Raw genomic sequence first — 23,037 nt, forward strand, 5'->3', positions numbered from 1 at the left:
TGATCTCCCAACAAGACAGTAAGAGCTGGATGGGACCCTGACTTCACTCAAACACATTTGCAGAGAACGACCATGCATTAGGTGCTAGGCTGGGGGTGGGAGAAAGGGAGCAAGGATCCCTAAGACAAGCGATGATCCTGTCCTGTGCTAAATGAAGCTACAGGAGCCCCCGGGGAGTCAGGGGGATGGAGAATGGATTCATTCTACAAGGCCAGGGACAGCATCACAGTGGTGAGTTCTCTGTGCTGAAATTTTCTTAGTGGGAAGTAACTAAGTGTATTTCGCTATTTTTAGCAGCAAATACATTTATCAGAGGAAAGCTCGCAGGTTTTCTGAGAGACTATACAGCCAGGAATAACACCCCAAATCTCATCACAGAGCTGCTCCAGCAGAGACCACTGCTGCCATCACCTCTGGGAAGATCGAGTTCTTGGCCCCACAAACTGATCAACTGCTGCCTCTGGAACTGGATGCACCTGCTGTCTCCTCAGAAGCTCCAGGTGCCGATTCTGAGTCTGGGGTAAGCTCATTTGACAGGTGGAGCCTGGGTCTCATGGAAGAGAAAGCAGGAAAGCCCATTTTCTAAATTTGAGACATGGGGGAGTAGAGAATGCCTCAAGAACAGAAGGCATATTTGAGGTGTCTGGACACAGAATCACAAAGGTTCACTTCTGGGGTCTGAAAAGGGGCTCACACAAGGAAACAAAGGGGGGTGGTACACGCAGAGGTGCTGGAGGGCAAGCGGCATGGATTACGGCAGAGTGGAGAGGTCACTGCTCTCAACTTACTGTTTCATCTTACAAGAGGGATTTGGGAAGCAGCAGCTCCACTGTATGGTAACCAGAGAGGGGATTTTATTACTTTAGCTATTGCTATTATTAATACTCTTATTCTCAAATGACAGATTTAATGTGTCCTGGATGCTCTGCTCACGCAGCAGCCGTCACTAGCCAGAGCCTGTGTTCAAGCATGGGAAACTAAGACTCAGGAACAGCCACTGAGCCCTTCTGCCCCATCCCAGAGCCCAAGATACTTGGATCTGTTAAAGCTAAGTCTTCTACAATTATTCAGGATACTCTCATTTGCATGCTCAACTGAAGCTTGTCTGGAAGTATTTCCTATTAGAACATTTAAAAATCAATTGCATGCCATCCGAGCACATGGTTTCTGTTAACTAACACACCAGCCTTGGTACAGGCATTATACAGCCACCTGCCAGATAAAAGGCACAGAAGCTTGCTCACTACAAATATTTTATCTTCATAAGCAACTCTTCCTTACAGTAGCCATCAGAACGGTTCATGCATTGCCATTCACACATCTGTCCACCTCTCAATTAGGAAACAATTAGAGGAAGCAAAATGAGAGGAGCAAGCCTGTTCCAATTGGTCTGGTGTTCTCACGCCAATGCAAAGCTGACTTGGACAGAATACTTTTTGATACTTTAATGACCAGTAAGCCAAGAACTTCACACATTTTCAAACTTCCCTAGCAACTCTGCATAGACCCAGACAACACCTTAGGGATCCGTCTAGCTTATTAATTAGTCTTCACACTCTTGTCTGGTTTCTAACATTTTGGAGCCAGCTTGTAGAATCAGCTCAAGTTACAAAACCTGCTGCATCAATAACTTATTTCCCATAACACTAGAGGCACAATTAAATCAGTCTTTATAGCTTCTTGAAGATTTCATATTCAGTTACCCAATGCACCAGAAATTTCTCACTTTACTAAGCCAGGCATTTTCCTTCTGTATTACTGCAATGAACTTCTTTCTGAGCTTTCTCAAGCTCTCCATTTGAAATGCCTTGTTTGGAAGAACTCCCAAACATAAGCCACTGTTCTAGTTCAGTTTATGATTAAGAGCTATCTAAACACCCTCTCCCTCAGTTCTCCCTCTTCCAGCTCTATTTTTCTTTCTTATTGCTTTGACCAACTTTTAATTGGCCCACCAGAGACAACTAGAAACCCAGGGAAGAAAGCTCATTGTCCTCTCCCTCAGTGTCTAATGCTTGCTCCGTGATATTCTTCAGCTCTTCTTTGATAGGTCTTTAAGGAGACATCTCAGAGAAGCGCTTTTTAATAGCTGACCAACTTGAATAAAACCAAGAAAGATGTGGGAATGCATAAAGATAAATTATACTCCAACGGAATAGAAATAGGATACAGATCTGACAAATCAGTCCATTTTTTGCAAAGAATTCTGCTGAGAACACACTAGGATGAAACTTTAGGACACAGTGTACTGTCATTTAAAAGAAAATGTTTTAAAACGGATTTATTGCTTATTTACCAGTGGACATAATTTCATATTTTAAAAGAAATATAATTTGGAATGAAACACCCTCACCCCACACCTTGCCCCAGAGTGAGTGATATCTACTTGTTCACAAATAGAGATAGCAAACTTTATAGGACAATTTGTGGCTTATAGGACATTTCACAGAAATCATCTCATTTGAGCCTTACATCAGGTAGATAGTTTATTCTTCAGTCCATTTCAGTAACTAGGAAGCTGAACTCAGCATTTCCCTAAGATCACATATGTAATTAATGAGGGAGCCAAGCCTCTAATCTTATCTTCTTACTTCTGACTAGTCTCTTTTTAGTAGCCCTGAAACTGATGCTTGAGTACTGAGCACCTGACTGTGCCAGTCATTCCAGAAGAGTCCAAGGCCCACCCTGGGTCTGCAAGCCTTGGCACCACCAAGGTTGAAGGGAATGAGGCCAAAGGCCCCATCACACACCAAATAGAAGACAGACTAATAAAGCACATATTTCCACTTCCATTACATTGTTAACCACCTTAGCCATAGAAGGAGCTCAGCAAGAACACCTTTCCTACCCAGCTGCACAATTTACAGAAGAAACACGCTGTGTGTTGGGGCCCCAAGACTTTCCCTTCTACTGGATCTTCCTCCTCCATCTTCCTATCAAATGCTCCATTTTAGTTGCCTTTATTTTTTTTTTAAAAGATTGATTGATTTGAGGGAGAGAGAGCACATGCACACGAATGGGGAGAAGGGCAGAGGGAGGGAATCTCAAGCAGACTCATCGCGGAGTGCACAGCCTGATGTGGGGCTCCACCCCAGACTCTGAGATCATGACCTGAGCTCAAACCAAGAGTCAGACACTTAACCAACTGTGCCATCCAGGAGACTTTATTTCACTTCGGTAAGATTTTCAACATTTCCTGCATGCTTTTTTGTCCAGTGATTATTCTGTCAATTCTCATTCTACACAATGAGAAAGCCACAAAAACTTTCACCTAGTTTAGAAGCAATTAAAGCCAAAGTCTACCATGACCCTAGAGAAAGACTTAAATCTCCACCCACCACCATCCTGTGCTGGCAATTTTCTCCATACAAAATACAGTGTATTCAGGAATAAATGCTCCTACCCTTGCCTAATTTCTGACTTATGCCTTCACACAGAGTCTCTAAGCAACCTAAAATTACTTATATTATTTCTGGCCTCTGAAACCAGTGCTCTGTGCCTTGGGTACACATGCAAATTCTGAATAAAACGGTCTCCCCCCTCATAAGACTTAACATTTTAAAGATTGATTTATTTATGAGAGAGAGAGAGCACATGTGGGGGGACAGGCAGAAGGAGAGAATCCTCAAGCAGACTCCCCACTGAGCATGAGGCCCATGCAGGGGTCTATCCAACAAACCCATGAGATCATGCCCTGAGCTGAAACCAAGAGTCTGACACAAATGACAGAGCCACCCAGGCACCCAAGACTTACATTTGAAATGGAACTCATGATAATGACAATTCTGTGTGAATTTCCTGGGTCTACACTGTGCCTAATACCATGGATTATACTTATAAGACACCAAATATTTATTAAGTTGAATCATAATTACAGAAAGATTCAGGTGCAGTCATTTTGATAAAATGCCCATTTTAATCACAGCTTCAAGAGAAATATCAGATAACTTCTATAAGAACATAAAGAGAACAGACTGCCGTATCTAAACCACAGCAAGGTAGCCTCAAATGTTCCAATATCTCTCACTACCCAGTTGTGTCATTTACACTTAAAAGCAGTTTCCGTGCAAATGAGATAAATAGCTATGAAACTCAGGGGGCTGGTTCGCCATCTTAAAATAATTTTTAACAGGTTTTCCTACATTTCTTTCAAAAATTAAGTGTGTTCTTTAGTTTTAGCAACTTTTTTTTTTTCGTTTTTGGTCACTGAAACTACCTAACACCATTTTTCTTAGTTCAATAAACCAGAATTTGTTTTGGACTAGTTTTCAAGTGGGCCAATAGCTGTCCCCAGTGTTTCATATTTTCCCATTATTCTTTATCAAAATTGCCACATATTTTATGCTCTCACGTGGTTCAAACACCAAATGATCTCATGGCTTAGTTTTGTTTTTGTTTTTATTTTTTATTTGTCAGAGAGAGAGCGCGCACGCACACAAGTAGGACGAGTGGCAGGCAGAGGGAGAGGGAGAAGCAGGCTCCCCATTGGGCAGGGAGCCCTATGCAGGGCTCCATCCCAGGACCCTGAGATCAGGACCTGAGTGGAAGGCAGATGCTTAATGCACCCAACCACCCAAATGTGAGTGGTTCTATCATTTCCAAATTTTGATGGAGAAGCTGGGGCTCATGGCACCTAAGTGGCCTCAAAGAGGACTTCACAAAGGGCACTACTGAAGATGGTGACTGGATGTAGAGAGATGGTAAGCAGGGCAGATAAGCATTCCAGGTGCAGAAAATAGCCAGCCAAGCCTTAGTTTAAGCACACAGCTGAGTGAAGACCAGCTGCCCCAGGATCTTTGTGTGGACATTCCCCTTTATCACCATCCTGTAGCTTGTTCCTTGAATGATAAAAGGGCCACCTTGCCTCTGGTTAAATATAATAAGCTTGTGATGTTTTATAAAGGAATTATTAAAATACTCCTTTATTCTGTAATATTTTATCTCACTGACTCAGACCCACATTTCAAAACTACTCCATTAGACACAGAATCAATACAGACTGAGTTTGTATAATGTTTAACACTGACACTGTGTAACTTTGTGGAGACTCACCTACAAGATGCAGATAACAGGTTTTTGTAAGGACTAAGCAAAATAATCTGTGAAAACACCCAGTGCCTGGCACAAAGAAGTATTGTTTGGGGTCATCTCAATGCATTGGGCTATATTTAGCTAAAGTCTCCAATCCATTCTAAAAAAGAGCAGGCAACCAGCTACTAGAGAGTTTATGCAGTAACTTACAATAATCAGTTACTAGGAACTTAAATTCTACCAGCTGTTTTAAAAAGTTGCAAAATGTTTTCTGTTTCCTTCCAGAATCATGCTGATGCCCAAAAACCACATTAAAAATTACATACAGACAATTGTTTGAAGTAAATGGCTTAACTTTTTAATACTTCCCTCCTGGTGCATCAGCTAAGCCATTAGCACCAAGGGCAAATCTGGACTTCTTCCTAGGATCCCATCTGCTCCCCAAGGCTTATTTTAAACAATAATCTACTTATTCTAAGAGGAAAGATGTTCCCATTACATTAAACTGAGAGGGTTTGGTGTCCCAGTTATTTTTCATAGGGACTTAACAGCTCAAATAATTTCAACCTGAATGTTGGGAGTTGAGGGGAATAGAAACAGTCTGGTATTAGATATTAGCCCAAGCAAACCTAAGTTAGGAGGCACAGGTACTCTGAAAAAGGAAATACACAAAGGAGCAGAAAAAGGACCAGGTGAGAAGTTGAGTCCAGAAACCTACCAGCAAATCAAGAGTCAGGAAATCAGGGACAGAGAGGCTGGAGACCAGGCACAGCAGCAGAACATGGTAGATGAAGCACCTGCTGGCACAAGGTTTTACCATCAAAGACAGGAATGGCCTGAAGTTAACATCTGCTGTAATGGAGAGGACACAATTCTTAGCTGGGGACCCGGGCCAAATACCCAGCTATCAAATATAAAGGAGAGTTTTTTCAGTTTTCTCTCTCTAATCTTTGTTATCTGACAACACTAACCAAAGAATCAGAAACACTTCTCCATTGCCTATAGGACATTGAGGTCCTCATGCTAACTCCTGGCCATTCCTTGACAGCTCTTTTAGGTGGGTCTACCCACTTCTAAATATTAGTGTTTCCTTCCTACTCTCTCTAAATGATCTCATCTCTTCATGTTTTATCTATCACCTATAAAAAGATGCCCTATAGATCAATATCCCTCCTAGATCTCCTTTCTGAATGTCAACCCCAATTGTCAAGTGTTTAAAGGCCATCACGTGGACATTTCATCACCTCCAGCCCATCCATACTTCCTCCAGAATCAGTCATCCTCTCTCTCCCTTTCTCTTTCCCTTCTTCTCTCTCCCCACTTCCTTTCCTGTTGCCCATACACACACACATGCACATACATACCTACAAAAGCAAAAGCTCAATTTTGTATAAAATGGTGCTTCTTAAACCTTGATATATACTATATAGATAGATAGATATCTATAGATATAGATAGATCTATATCTATAGATATCTATCTATCTATAAATAGATAGATAGATATCTCACCTGGGTGTCTTGCTACAGTTCAGGTTCTGATTCATTTAATCTGGGGTGGGACCCCAGATGCTGTATCTCTAACAACTCACAGATGTCATTGATCCTGCTGGCCCTGGGCCATTCTTAAAGCGGCAATGGTAACCAGGAATGAGGTCACCTAAGTTAGAGTTTCACCTCTGCCATTACCTCCCTTCAGACCCTGAGTTATTCTTTATCTGTAAATGAGACTACAAAATTATCTGTAAATGTCTTTATCTGTAAATGAGACTACAAAATTCATGATGATTTTACCCACTTCTTAAAGCATAAATCAAAAGCTGATATCTATTACCTGTAGCTAACAAAATGTACCCTATTTCTGTGCAGTGAACCCTATGAAAAACTAACCAGGATCTAGTAGCAAAGCTAAACCAAACTAGGATTTAGTAACAATACTAAAGTGTTCAGCACACTACCTGCAATAGATACGGGTCCAGAAAACACATTCTTTAAGGCATTAGGATTAGGCCAGGGGCAAAACTGGCACTGGTGAAACACAATGCTATTTTGTGAAATAATAACAGTTTGAAATGACTTCTTTTCTCAGTGGTTCCCTGAATCAAATAAGAGCCATCAGAAATACACTTGGAGAACAATCACCAAATAAACAGTACTAACACAAAACCTAAAGGTAAGAGTATTCCAGGTCTAGTGGTTATTTTGATGGCCTAATAAGCAAGGTGTTTAGGGCTGTTCTGTATGTCTCCCAGGGGGGTAGATGACATGCAAGCCCCATACTGGTTTTTATCTCTCCATTGCAGTGGTGAAGTATAGAAGAAACAAGACAAGGCTTGGAACACTAAGATTTGGTTTCAAGTTCTGTCTCTTACCAGCTAGATAATCTTGGTCAGATGATATGAGCCCCTGTTTCTTCACTGGTGAAAAGCAGATGGTAATAATGCATGTGCTAGTATATTGCTTTGGGGATCAAATTAGCTAATCGTAACAAAAGCTTAACAAAAATTACACTGCACCATAGAATGGTGCATAGAACTCCAATGGTATTCCCCATCTCTCCTTAAGAGAGGGGAGGGAGAGAAATAGTGGCATTTTTTGGGGGTAAAAGCAGTGAAAATGGAACACTTCCTATCACTTCTTTTCTAAAAAACCTTCAAATGCCTTATTGTCTACAAAAATTAAAAAAAAAAAAAAAAGCATGCCCTTTGAGAACCACCACAATTTTGCCTCTGCCTACATTCCTAGCCCACTTTCTAATACAGCATGTTGGCTTTCTACTGACAAGTGATTGTAGGGTCTCCATGTTGGATGACTGAGTAGATTACTAAATATTTAATAAACTACCATTTGGAATTGCCTACCATGTGTGAGATGTTGTATATTTGCTACTTAATTTTTACAACCACCCCATTGAGCTCGTAAGTCATGTTACACTTGACAGTCCTTTCTGATTGCCTTGGTCCTACCAGCTAAAGGTCAAGGGAGTCTGCTCTGGAAGACTGTTCATTCCCCATTTTTTTTTCCACACGGTTCTTCCTTTTGGCTTATCAAAACAGGATTAATCAAACTTCTCAAAGTTTAGAAGTGGAACCTATTTCCTTTTCATTATGCACCAGTTAAAATGATCCTTCTGGCAGGCCTGTTACTTGTTGATACAATATTTTCCAAAGAATAAAAGTAGTAAAAATTGTGTCATGGTAAAGATGACTATATGTGAAATGGGCACACAAAAAATTTTTACTACAATAACAGATTGACAACTACTGTGTGGGCACTGGCTATACAAAACAAGAAAGGTATGAGGTTCACCCTGACAGAGGGCTAAGAAAAACTGGCTCTATTGTTTCCATACCAGTGTACAGGGTGCCGTGTATACAGTTATCTCATTTTAATTCACTGAATCCTCCCCACCATCCTGTAATCTTATCCCCATGGGCCAGCTGAGAAAACCAAGACTAAGAGGGATCAAGTGACTTCCCCAAGGTCATGTGTCCTACAGACACAGGATATCACTTTAAAATACATGTCTCTTATCTCTAAATCCCCATTTCTTTTATGACCCTACTTGTTTCTCTAAGTAAATATACAGTACCCACCAGGGGCCAGGATAAACTCTCCTCACCAGACACCCGTTAGTAGCTCTGAACTTTCTGAGAGAATTGTTTTGTCCACATCAAGACTCAATGCCTTGTTCCCCTACTTTCAAAATAACATGTGGCCTTGGAATTCATTTTTCCCTTGGACCCAGAAATTTAACAATATTTAAATACCACCATAAGGGAAATAATAAATTTGACATTTGTGGAGACTTCTCTTGTTTTAAATCTTCCTTAGGATCGCTAAGTCGGCTATCAAAGGTACCAACATGTTGAAAAAGATGATAGTTACTTCCCTGTCTCCCTGTTTTTGTCAGGCACAAAGGAGAATAATCAGGGCAGGGAGTGGGTACAACACATTGCAGACAGATTAGAAACTTCTTAACTTTTATGTCAAGGTCTTTACCTCCATGTCCACTCATGCCACTGATTTATAGATTCATAGGCTGCAAGGGGATATGAAAAATGGACCCTTGGCAAGAAACATCTTAAATAAACCATTTTCCCTAAAAGGCAGGAGAGTATAGAGGTTAGAAATATGAACACAGAAGTAAATCACTTCCCAGTATCAAATCCCAGCCCTGTCACCTAATAGCTGTATGACCTTGGGGAAGTTTCCTAACTATCCTATGCCTCAGTTTCCCATCTGAAAAACAGAATGGAACGTAATAATACCTAGCTCATAGATTTTCTCTAAAGAGTAAATGAAATATTATGTTTAAGGTATTTAGAAGACCGCTTGATAAATAGTAAACACTTTGTAAGTACAATTATTATTGCCCCTGGCTTCCTCAAAAAGCATGATTCTCTATGCCAACAGACTAGGTACAAACCACCCAACTCGACCTTCAGGCCTTTGGAGATCCTATGCTATGTCTTGAGCTTTATTTCCCACTATCCATTCAATTGCAGTTCAGTAGTAATACCCAATCACTAAGCTCTTACTATGGGCTGAGTGCAGTTTTAGGTGCTGAGGTATAGAGAACAGGCAACACACTATCCTTGGACTCACAAAATTCAGTTCCTCTGATCCAGCCAGCCAAATCTCCCCACTACCCCTTGAAATGTCACCTTTGTCCAAAACATCCTCCTATCTGAAATACTTAAGTAACAGTTAGGAGTCTCCCTTCTGCCTAATCAAATCTTATCTTCCTGTCAAAGTGCCCTCTTGCACGAAGTTTTCTCCGACAGTTCAACTGGAGGTTGCTCCCCTCTTAATTCCCATGTCACAGCACTTAATGATCTACTGTCTTTATGCTTATGAAAATATTTTATCCACACTGTAATAGATTATGGCATTAGTGGTCAGAAAACCTTGAATGGAAAACCTAGTGCTACTGTTTCTTAAGTACATGGCCCCAGATTTTTTCTTTAACCTCTACAAGTCTCAGCTTCCTCATCTGCAATGCGAACACTAAGACTGATATTATGGTATTATGGTATTATTACAAGTAAGCAAAGCACACAGTAAAATTTCTGAGATATGGAAGGCACTAAACAAATGGTCATCTCCCTTTCCTTCTCTTCACTCCCATTGATCTTGTCTTCCCATCTAATGGCTACGTCCTCTGACTTGATCGACTATGGCTCTAAAACTACATATGCGGGGCTGAACATATATTAAGAACTCAAGAAAGGGCACCTGGGAGGTTCACTCAGTTAAGCACCAGCTCTTCACTTCAGCTCAGGTCATGATCTCAGGGTCATGAGATCGAGCTGCACATTGGACACCTAGTTCACCAGAGAGTCTCCCTGAGATTCTCCCTCTGTCCCTCCCCCAACTTATCTCTGTCTCCAACATAAATAAAATCTAAAACAAAACAAAACTCAAGAAATGAGAGGGAAGAGAAATTGATCCTACTATCTAGAACTGACAGAGAAAATCATTCATGTCCTGCCTTGATGATAGGGCACCTCCTATCTTATCTAAAAGCACCTCCTATAGAATGCTCTCATATGACAAAATGGCACATGCCAAGCACTAGTTTTCCAGTTTTCTACACATCCATAGCTATCCATAATAGCTACCATGTGCTGAACACCTTATTTTTGCTAAAATGGTTTACATAAACGACATCCTTTAATGCCTGCTACAACCCTGTGAGATGGGAATTATTATTTCCATTTTATAGATGAGAAAAGGAGCTCAAAGAAGTAAAATAACTGATTCAAGATGACCCAGCTAACAAGTGGCAGCACAAGAACTCAAATACAAATATGACTACAAAGCCATAATAACAGTAAACATTCATATTACATCAAATCCAAGATGTAGTTTTTTTCATATTTTTATACCCCTGAAATCAGGATGAGTCTGTTTCCTAATTGGTAATTTTATTACATTATAATTATTAGCATTCATGATGCATTTCTCAGTCAATGGTTTCTTTGATTCAACAAATATGTTAAAAATTCTTATTTATTTGAGAAAGATAGAAAGAAAACATGCTCACAAATGAGGGGAGAAGCAGAGGGAGAGGGAAAAGCAAACTCCCCACTAAGCAGGGAGCCCAATGTAGACTCAATCCCAGGACCCTGGGATGACGACCTAAGCCCAAGGCAGATGCTTAACTCACTGAGTCCCGTAGGAGCTCCAGATTTTAAAAATAAGTTCATAGTACTTTTTATGCAGCAAGCATCATTCTAAACACCTTGCAGCTATTAACTCATCCAGTTCCCACAACAAACTTTGGATATAGTCCGTTATTATCATTTTTGCTCTACAGACAAAAAGACCAAGGCATAAGGCTGTTATGTGGCTCACCCTCTCCTTCCTCCTGCTGGACAGCTGGAGCATACTGCAGCTGGTACTGGAAACCCAGACATGGTCCCGACTCTGTGATCACAACCACTACATTGTACTCATTAATGCTATATGATCTGTACAGCTATTAGACATCAGCCCACTCCACACTGTTTTTCTGTCCAAAGAGGTCATCAAGAATTATTTATAGTTTTTTAACAAGACCACGGGGCTCTTCTTCAGCTCTCTACAATTCCACAGTGCCTAGCACAGTGTCTTATTACCTCACAGGCAAATGCCGAAAATGCATGAGTCTAATTCTAACACAAATATCAAAAATAAAAATTTTACAGACTAAACAGCCTTCCGCTTCCCTTAGGTAAGGTTTACTACCAGAGTCCTTTAATTCAATGGTTCCTAATAGGGCAATTTTCTTTTCTCCCAAGGAACCTCTGTGGGTGTGTGGAGAGGCTTTTCTACAATTGGGGATGAGGGTGCTATTGGCATCCACTGAAAAGAAGCCCTGAATTCACTGAATAGATATGGAGCACCTTCTCAAGCCATATTTTTCTCATCTAGAAATCTGGAAGTTCAGAGTATCAAAAAAAAAAAATGTTTTGAGCCAAAAGTACTCCCACCTATACATGAATTCCCTTTTCAGCAACCACATCAAGTAGCCTTAAGCCTCTATGTGACCACCTCACCTTCACAGGCCAAAATTGTATAGTCTCTGGGGAAGCTCACCTGTTTCTAGAATTGTTCATTACTATTCCTAACAGACATGCCAGAAACATAGCTATGATTCTGCTTAACAACAAATGAACCAGGCTCTACTACTGAGGCTGAAAAAAGCACTATTAAAAAAAATTGCCCATGACATTTTCAAAATGACTATTCTGTAACATGTAGTCTCAGTCCACTAACTAAACCCTTTCTTCATCTTAAATGCAATTTTCCAGACAGAATATTCCTGACTAATGGTTCTTAGATAATCCTCAGAAATGTCAGTACCCTTCACTAATTCAGATTATCAGAGAAAAGCCAATCTCAGAGAAGGACATTTCAAAATTATGACACAGCTATAAAATCGCCTCTTTATTACTTCTAAATGCTGTTTTCATTCCTCCATGCAGTAAGGCCTTTTGTATTCCCATGCTGGACTTCAGAAATACAAAGATGAAACAGGACAAAACCCTGTGCTGAAGGAACGCACAGTCCATCCATGGAGGCGAACATACTGCATCAAGACTGCAACCAAGGAAAGCACTGATGAGGAAGTCACCAATTCTATGTGAGGGACTCAGAGAGAATGTACAGAACAGTTGCCTGAGCTAAGATTTAGAAGATTTGTAGCAGTTCCCAGGCAAAACAAGGGAACAGTGGGTGCAAACATACTAAGTCTGAAGGAGTGAAGAACATTCTGGGAACTGTACCTAACCCACGAGGCTGGCACTCAAGACCTGTGTACCGGTAAGCAAAGCCAAGGCAAAAGATTTTGTGGAAGGTCTTAGGTACCTTTCCAGAGAGTTTGGACTTTATCCTGTGGGCCCAAGAGCCACCAAAAGGGAAGAGACCAGGTCAGAGTGGACTCTAGAAAAGATATCACTGGCAAAAGTGAAACAGAGAGGAACTGAGAGAGACCGGCATGCTAGGGTTATGGTGACTTATCTAGACATCTTGGAAAGGAACTGTTCTTCCTACTACAATGTTTGCCTCGCTTAATGAAGACCTAGGGTTTATTTTAAATTGAGCACATCAATTGCTATCATAGTATTAAGTTATAAAAGTCCACAGAGAACAACTTCTGATTTTATGGAGGAGCAAACGAAGTCCAAGGAAGGAAAACAGTGTGCTTTCATGCCATAGTAGTTAGGGAAGACATAAGGTGAGCATTCAGGGCTCTAAACACCCAGCCCTTTCCGCTTTTTCTACTGCTAGGAGATTGCTTTTATTTGCTAGTGAAAGGCAGTTTTTACCATGAGAGCAATTAAGTGTCTCTTTCTTTTTCTCCTTTTTTTTCTCCTATCATTCACCTGATGTTCTATTTACCCAATTAATTTTTACTGTCTATGAAGAAAGCCTTTTCAAAACCAAGGTAAATTTCAGCCTACCCTTGTCAGCCTACTGGCTGATTCCTAATTAACTGAGATGAAATGAATGGAGGTTTATTGTTATTGAGCTTTTTTTTTCAGCATAGTAGTATTCCTTGTTTTTGCACCACACCCAGTGCTCCATGCAATCCGTGCCCTCTCTAATACCCACCACCTGGTTCCCCCAACCTCCCACCCCTCGCCACTTCAAACTCCTCAGATTGTTTTTCAGAGTCCATAGTCTCTCATAGTTCACCTCCCCTTCCAATTTCCCCCAACTCCCTTCTCCTAACTCCCCTTGTCCTCCATGTTATTTGTTATGCTCCACAAATAAGTGAAACCATATGATAATTGACTCTCTCTGCTGGACTTATTTCACTCAGCATAATCTCTTCCAGTCCCGTCCATGTTGCTACAAAAGTTGGGTATTCATCCTTTCTGATGGAGGCATAATACTCCATAGTGTATATGGACCACATCTTCCTTATCCATTCGTCCGTTGAAGGGCATCTTGGTTCTTTCCACAGTTTGGCGACCCTGGCCATTGCTGATATAAACACTGGGGTACAGAGGGCCCTTCTGTTCACGACATCTGTATCTTTGGGGTAAATACCCAGTAGTGCAATTGCAGGGTCATAGGGAAGCTCTATTTTTAATTTCTTGAGGAATCTCCACACTGTTCTCCAAAGTGGCTGCACCAACTTGCATTCCCACCAACAGTGTAAGAGGGTTCCCCTTTGTCCACATCCCCTCCAACACATGTTGTTTCCTGTCTTGCTAATTTTGGCCATTCTAACTGGTGTACGGTGATATCTCAATGTGGTTTTAATTTGAATCTCCCTGATGGCTACTGATGAACATTAAGCCCGTTGCTTATACTGGATTTGGAAGCACTTGACAGGAAGAATGTGTGTTTTATATTTTTCAAATCCAAGCTTGGTGATGGACAGAAAACAGAGCAAGGGAGGTGTCAGAGGGCTGTAGAATCCCAGCCTGCCAGAGGTTTCCCAAACCCTTTACTAACTACTGTGTTGATGCAGGGGGAATACTCCACAAAATGGCGTTGTCTGAGAAGGGTCTGAACCCAAACCTTACATTGGTGACATCCTTGTGTCTCCAAATTGAATAGTCTTGAGAACCTCAGTGTTAAGATAGAACAAGATTATTGTTTCAAGTTTATCATCACTGCAATTCTCATTCACACAACTATGGGGGTGGTTACAATTCTGTGGAAGCTAGAAGTGATGACTACCCACAATCTCATACGCTTTTTTAGCTCTTGTTTGAAGAATAATGACCAAAGTTTCTCCATATTTGATTGAAACCATAAATCTACAGAGCCAAGAAGTTCATGAATATTAAATACAAAAAAAAAAAAGAAAAACCTATACCAAGGCACATCATCAAAATGCTCAGAACCGATAATAAAAAGGAAAATCTTAAAAACAGTCAGAAAAAAAAACACTACAAGTTACAGGTAAACAGGAATAAAGCCAAGAATGACAGCAGAGTCATGGTTAGAAACACAAGTGAGGAAATAGTGCATTAACATTTTTAAAACACAATAGGAAAATAACTGTCAATTAAACTTCTGTACCCAGAAAAATAACCTTTGCAAATGAAGGCAAAATTAAGAATATTTCAGACATACAAAACCTAAAAGAATACCAGCAGATCAGCAATACAAGAAATGTTAAAGGAACTTTTTAGGCAGAAGGAAAATAGTACAAGAGGAAAGTATGAATCTACATACACAGGTACATAGATAGATATCTGGTGTTCTTCCAGATTTGGCAATATTTTCATAATGATAATTGACTGTTTAAAACCAGGAATCAACAAATCACTGTCCACAAACCATTTTGTGGTATAGATGTTTGTATCACCCCAAAATTCACATGTTGAAATCCTATTGTCCAAAGGTGATAGTATTAGGAAGTGGGATCTTTGGCAATGATTAGGTCATGAGAGTGGAGATCTCATAAACGAAATGAATGCCTTACTAAAGAGGCTCCAGAAAGATCTCTTGCTCCTTCTGTCATGTAAGGCTACAAGAAGTCTGCAAATTGGAAGAAGGCCTTCATCTAACCGTACTGGCATCCTAATCCCCGACTTTCAGCCTCCAAATCTGTGAGAAACAAATTTCTAGTTTATAAGCTATGCAGTTTGTGATATTTTGTGATAGTTGTCAGACTAAGACCAAATCTTTCTTGCTACTTTTTAAATAAACAACTACTAGAAAACAGTCATTCTCATTCATTTATATATCACCTATGGCTACTGTGAACTAGAGTGAATTGTTGCAACAGAGACCACATGGCACACAAAGCCTAAAATATTGACTAAGTAGCTCTTTATAGAAAAAGTTTGCCAATCTCTGGTTTAAACAAAAATAGTAGCCATCCATGATGGTGTTTATAACATATTAAAGTACAATGTATGATAAAATAACACAAAGTCCAGTAGGGAAAAAATGAGAATATATGGTTGAGAGTCATCACTATATGCACACTGATGTAGTATTTCTTGAAAAGTATAATACAGATGTATGCTGTAAATCCTTAAGTCACCACTAAATAAAACAAAGTTACAGTTAACAAGCCAACAAAAGACAAAGTGGAATCATATTTGAAGGAAAGAAAAGATGAAACAAGAAAAAGAATGTAGACTTAATAATTAATCTATCAATACTTATATTAAATCTAAATGGTCTAAATACCTTGATTAAAAGGCAGTTAAAGTCAGACTGGATAAAAAAGCAAGGTCAAACTATACACTACCAAGAGGAACATATTTTAAACATAAAGACATTAATAGACTAAAAATAAAGGAAAGGTAAATAATATATGATGCTAACACTATCAAAGGAAAGCTGGAGCGGCTATATATTTTCAAACAAAGGAGATTTCAGAATAAAGAATAGTATCAAAGGTAAAAAATGTTATTTGATAATGATAAACAGGTTAATTTCATGAAGAAGATATAACAACCTTATACAATTATGCATGTAAAAACAAATAAATAAAGCAAAATATATGGAGCAAAATCTAATAAAACTGAAAGGAGAAATAAGTCCACCATTATAGTAAGAGAGTTAGGGTAATACAATTAAAGCTATAATGAATACCACTTCCCACCTATTAGCATGCTTAAATTATAAAGCTCATCCTAAGAGTTGGCAATGATATGGAAAGGTTAGAAATCTCATACACCATTGGTAGGAATACAAAATGGTACAACCACTTTGGAAAAATAGTATGGCAGTTTCTTGAAAAGTTAAACATGACCTACTGTATGACTCATACTTCCACTCCTAGGTATTTATGCAGAAGAAATGAAAGGATATATCCATACAGGGGCTTATACACAAAAAGTCACGGCATCTTTATTTGCAATAGCCAAAAACTAGAAACAACCCAAATGTCCATTAATATTTGAATGAATACACAAACTATGGTATATATGTACAATAGGATATAAATCAACAATGAGAAGGAATAAACTATTGATATAAGCTAAAATATGGATGAATCTCAAAATAATTATAATAAGTGAAACAAAGACAAAAATACTATGTACAATGTGATTTCATTTATATAAAATTCTATTAAATAAAAACTAATCTTATAGGAACAGAAAGATCAGTCATTGTCAAGTGATGGAGGTGGAGGAGGGCAGGAAGGAGCGAGTCTGAGGAATTACAAAAATGCATGAAGACACTTCAAGAAGCTAAGTTTTTATTAACTTGATTGTGGTGATGGCTTCACAGGTACACACTTAAGTCAAAACTTACCAAATGGTATACTTTACATGTAGCTTATCCCTATGTCAATTATTCTTCAGTAAAGCTAATTTACGCATGTAAGGAGAGAATCACTGATCTGTATCAAGGTCAGACAAAGGTGGCTTGAGAGGACCCACAAAGCATAACTGCTTTGTCTGCAGAGAGATATAGACCCAGTAGCTCCAGAGTGCTTCTGGCCCTTCCCACTGTCCCCTTCCAGGACCTGGAGAATATTCGTTCTAAAACCCATTTTGTTTCCTGTGAGATCACACATAGTTGCTGTTCTGTCTCATCTCAAGGGTGTGGTAGGAGGAAGTACGATTTACCTACCACCATCTTTTCAGAATAACTCTCTCTGCCAGCACCAATCATTGGCAGACACTGGAAGAAGAGGTATCCGCAGCTTTGAATGATTGCCAATGTCTAATTGGTACTGTTAGATTATACAAAGGCTTTTTCTCCATGCAATCATTCAGGAAGTATCCATGCTGGAAAATCAATCTTTTTTTAAAAAGTACTGACAGTGTAATCCGTCATCATTTTTTTTTAACCAATGTACTTCCCAGCCCAAAGAGGAACAGTGTATAAATTAAGGAATTAGCCCAAGATTATAGATGTGTTGTTCTAACATAATACCTCATCTGTGCTCCCCTCTATGTAAAATCTGAAAAATTCTTTCCATCAATAAATATTGCATCACCCACATTCTATACTAGCTACACCTGGGAGGCAATACATGATCCACACTCCAAGTGATTAATCAATTGGCCAAATACCACTTATACTTTGCTCAGAGGAAGACCAAACCAAGCTGTCAAACTAGAAATTGAGAAAATGATCATTCAAGGAATTCAGAATTCTACTGAGTACAAATAAAGTCACCACTTGGCCTTGACTGTCCACAAATTGACTCTTAAAACTGATAGCACTTAGATTTTGATGTGAGACATGTTAATGTCAAATATATTCCACATGCTTTAAAAGACAGAAATCAATCTAAGGAACACCAAGTGGTAGTAATAGTCTATTTAGACAGTGACATTGTTGTGGTGGTAGGAAAGATGAAGAAAAACCTGACTGATGCCTATGGAGCAAAAGAAAGGGGGATCCCACAGCTTCATGGAACCCTCCCTGATATACAGAATATAAGACAGAAAGAGGATTTTCTTCAGCAGAACTGATAGGTACAAAATCTATCCTTGGCTTATCTTTCTTAAAATCTGAAAAGGGCAAATTCTGTATTATCACTATATAATGTATTCAATCACATTTCCGCTTCTGAGAGCAGATGAAAAGTGGGATGCCTGGGATTCTAAATTAATTCCTTTTATTCCTTTTCAAGATACAGCTTCTGTGCTGTAGAAGGAGATTGCTGCTCCCTTCTCATTTCTTATTTATAAGTCAACTCCCTGTCCTAATCATCTGCAGCTCTTCCCCACAGCTAAATGGTTTCAAAGAAACTGAAGTTTGGCATCTTCTGCAGCATCTACTGCTTTACTCCTTAAATACTCATATTTTCTTTAGAGTTAAAAAGTAAAGTTGGTATGTCCAAGGATAACTCCATATACCTACTGCTAGATCTGATTCTGACTGGTAATCCAATATAATCACTGAAATAGTCAGAACTCTTTGATTGTAAGAAATAGAAATCCAGTGCAGGGATTTTTCTATAAGCCTATAAATATAGCCATAAACAATTGCAGGCCTATAGCCTTCAAGCTAATGGCCAGAAAGCAATTTTGAATTGCACACTTGCAATTTGAGATGCTCAGAAAGGACTCTGAGTTCCACACCCCAGGATGGAGATGCTAGGATTTTCAGCCTCCACTAAAATGACACAACTTGGCTAAGGAGGGAGCAAATTTCAAAAAAGAAGGGGAAGAAGGAGAAAGAGAAAAGAGGAGGTTGGGAAGAGGGAAGAGGTTAGGACATACAAAACCACTTGGTGAATAGCTGGGAATTGGGAAACTTTTATTACATCCATCCACTTTATACTTTTGGTTTCTTACTCATTTTACAGACCTTTTTAACCACCATGAAAGGTAACACTGCTACATGACAATGCAACCATAAGCAATGGCAGGGGTCTTAACTGCATGGTCCAAAGAAACAGAATTAAACTACCAGAAGTTTTATCTGAACTACAGATTAGACTTTTTCCTTTAAGTTAAAAAAAACTTTTTAAATACCAAGAATTATGACATGGGTAACATGGAGAATTTGTGTTTCAAATAGAATAACCCTACATAAAATTTTGTGTTTGCTCACTACTTCTTAACTGTTAGAAATCTGAGAATTCTGCCTTCTTTCACCTTTATAACTTCAAAGAGTAAAATAGCTTCACTCATATTGGCCTTTAAGCCTCAAAACTTAGAGGTCTGAACAATTTTCCAAAATGTGCTTTCATCTACAGAACAATTCAATGAAATGTTTTCAAAGTGATAGATTTGGGCTTTGTCCTGTCTGTGTCAGTCATGGGAGGATGCCATCAGAGGGTGAAAGAGTGATGTGCTTTGTGTTTGAAAAATTCACAGGAAACCTCAACTGGGCAAACATCACTTCTTGTACCATAACCCTGTACTAAGTCTTTCATCCTCTTATCCAGAGTGAGACCCCTCTTCCCCACAATGCTGCCCTCCTCACCACAGCAACTGAAACAAAGTGATGCACCTCAGACACCTTATTAACTTTAATAAAGACCTTCACTTCATAACACCTGTGGTTGCTTCCAGCACCAATTATCATAGTACGGTTTATCCTTTATGTAAATATGCTTCCTATAGAAAACTGAAAATATAAAGAAAATCTTCAAAGAGATCACACCAGCTTTTCTCATTTGACAGTACATCATAGGCATTTTTTATACAACTAAATCTGAAAATATGGCTATATTGGCTATAAACCAGCATTGTCCTATTAATGTGCCACAATTTTCTTAATTACTAGTATTTGTTTCCATGTTTTTCTGTTAATAAACAACACTATTAAACATCCACAAATCTTCTTCTACAGAATTATTACTTCGAAATTAATCTGGAGAAATGGAATGACAGGACCCAAGGAGATAAATCATTTTAAAACCCTCGATATATAATGCCAAATTTCTTCTCAGCAAAGATACATTAAATTTTCACTCTTACTAGCAGAATCTGAGAGGTTATCTTTGCCATCAATACTATCATCATGTGAGTATTTTCAGCAACAAAAGTTAAGCAAGGTTATCAAGCTAAAAATTTGAAATGGGTTCATTTTTCACTCACCAGCTGACTTAATTTGCACCATGACTCACATCCCAGTAGCTTATGCTTATTTTAAGAGGAGATTTCTTGTCAGTAACCTAAATGTTTATCAAAAAGGGGACAGTTATATTATGGTACACCTATACAATGGGATAATACATAAGCAATAAAAAAACATGAAATATCTATGTTTCTTTTAAAAAAAAAACTATATGCATTACTATATATGGTACATATAGTATATACCATATACATACAGTATATATCTATATATCTATATATCATGTATATATGATTAAATATCCATAGAAATATGAACAGAGATAAGCACCAAACTACTATGAACAGTCTTAACCCAGCAAGAGTGGGTTTATTGATGGGGAATGGGGGATTCTTGAGTTGAAAATTTCAACTTGAATTTTACTACAATGGGCATAATTTTGCAATTGTGTCCAGTGAGACCAGATACAACACTCCATTAGAATTAATAGATATTTTTACTACCTACTAAGGAAATTTTATTTTACAGGTTTTAAAGCCACAAAGTAATTTCTGAGAGAGATGGGGAGAATACTAATTTTTTATACCTACCTTTATAATATTGTAAGATCTTTCTGATAAATTTAGGAACAAAAAATGTAGGTATAATCTGATACTACTTGCTATCATTGAACATCAATGTGGGGGTGGGGGGATTTAAAAAAACAAAGCAAAAAACATCAAGGGAAAAATAGTCTGAGAAGACGGATCATCCTCTCCATTGTTCTGGGTCCAAACCTTGGCATTATCTTCTACTTATTTCACTCTACCCTCTTATAGCCAGCATGGGTTCTATCTCCCAGTCAACTCAGATCTGTACCTCCTTTTATCTCCCACAATCAAGGTCCCAACACAGGCCCACAGTTCTCTCACCCTCAGTAGCTTTCTAGGGAATTTTTTGCCTCTAAGTCACCGTCTGCCTCCTGCAACTGAAGTGATTCTGCATTTCCATTGCCAAGACTATTAGCACATTTTCATCAGCTGTAAAGTAAAATTCTTGGCATAGCATTCAAAGACCTACACCATGTGTTGCCTGGTCCACCATTTTCCACCATGTGCCTCCCCCATCTCAACTCAACAACCAATTCACATTTCTCTGTCCCTCCCCATAAGTCCTATCTCCATGTCTCGGTTTATGATGACCCATCTATGTCCCAGATTTTTAAACTAAGGAAGTATTCTTCCTTGAGGATGTGCAAAAGGAAGAAAAACCAGGGAAGAACTTAACTTTGATCACCAAGATTTGAGAGTGAAACTTTATTTTTTTTTAACTTGGATGCAAAATTCAAATGAAACTTCATGGCAGTGAGAAGTCTCTAACTATCCCCTCCACCACCACACTGGTGATGGGGGCGGCAGCACAGACACCCCTCCCAAAGCCAGCCCCCTGAGGTTTGTGGCCACCCCCTTTTGCTATTTGGAGTCTTCTACCGGAATTTCTGAGAAGCACTGCTCCTGGTTGAAAATTTTCCAACCTCTTTCTGTTTGACAATTCATGCCCATTTTTAAGAGCCAGCTCCTCTACAAAACACTCCAAAATCCCTCCAGAAAATGTATCCAAAAACAAAACACCCTTCTTTTACTCCCAGGCATACACAATGACTGTTATAACCTGCTGTTAAGAAGGGGTCCAAGATGGCAGAGGAATAGGGGACCCTGTTTCAACAGGTCCCCTGAATTGAGCTGAATATCTACCAGACCACTCTGAATACCCACAAAATCAGCCTGAGATGTAAGAAGATATATCAGGATCCATGCCAACAGAATATCTCCGGTGGCCAGTTTTGAGGTATGAAGCAGGGAGCTACAAGATAAATGGAAGGGGGAGGGAGTCACCATAAGCACAGGTGCCAGGAAGGTGAAGTAACACAGAAGCACAAAAGCCTCCCATGTTGGGGACGGGGAACAGACTCACTGACTGGTAACAAACAGCAGGGAAAGGACTTTAGGGAAGCTCCCCAGACTGAAACTCGGAGCTTCAGGGGCATACATGCAAGCCAGTGGCTGGCAGTTTTAGAAGCACATGTCAGACCTGGAAGCGAGGGCTGGGAGTGCTGCTGTGGGACACACAACCCAGTTTTTAGCAACACAGACAAAATGGAGACTGTGTGATCTGGAGGGCTTTCTGGAGAACAGACTGCAATCTCTGTTCTGAGACACAGGACTGAATACAGTCACTTTTGCTCTGACTCTCAGAAGAGACACAGAAAGCTGTCAGGTAAAGATGCCAGGGAACAAAAGCCCCCCAAAACTGGTTTTCACTGAGCCCATTCCCCCGCCACGGGGGTCAGGGCAACTGTGCCCAAATAGGGTTGCCTGAGTAACAGCATGGCAGGCCCTCCCCCCACAGAAGACAAGCTGAAAGCTCAAGAGGCTGACAACCCTAGGGTCCCTATAAAACAGGTGCATCTTGCTTGGGTTGTGGTCAATAGTTTGGACTCTGTACATTCCCTCAACCATCTCTTACTAAAATGACTAAAGGAGGAACCTCCAACACAGGAAAAATTCAGAGACTGAAT

The sequence above is a fragment of the Lutra lutra genome, chromosome 10 (genome assembly GCF_902655055.1).
Source record: "Lutra lutra chromosome 10, mLutLut1.2, whole genome shotgun sequence".
In the NCBI taxonomy this organism is placed as follows: Eukaryota; Metazoa; Chordata; class Mammalia; order Carnivora; family Mustelidae; genus Lutra; species Lutra lutra.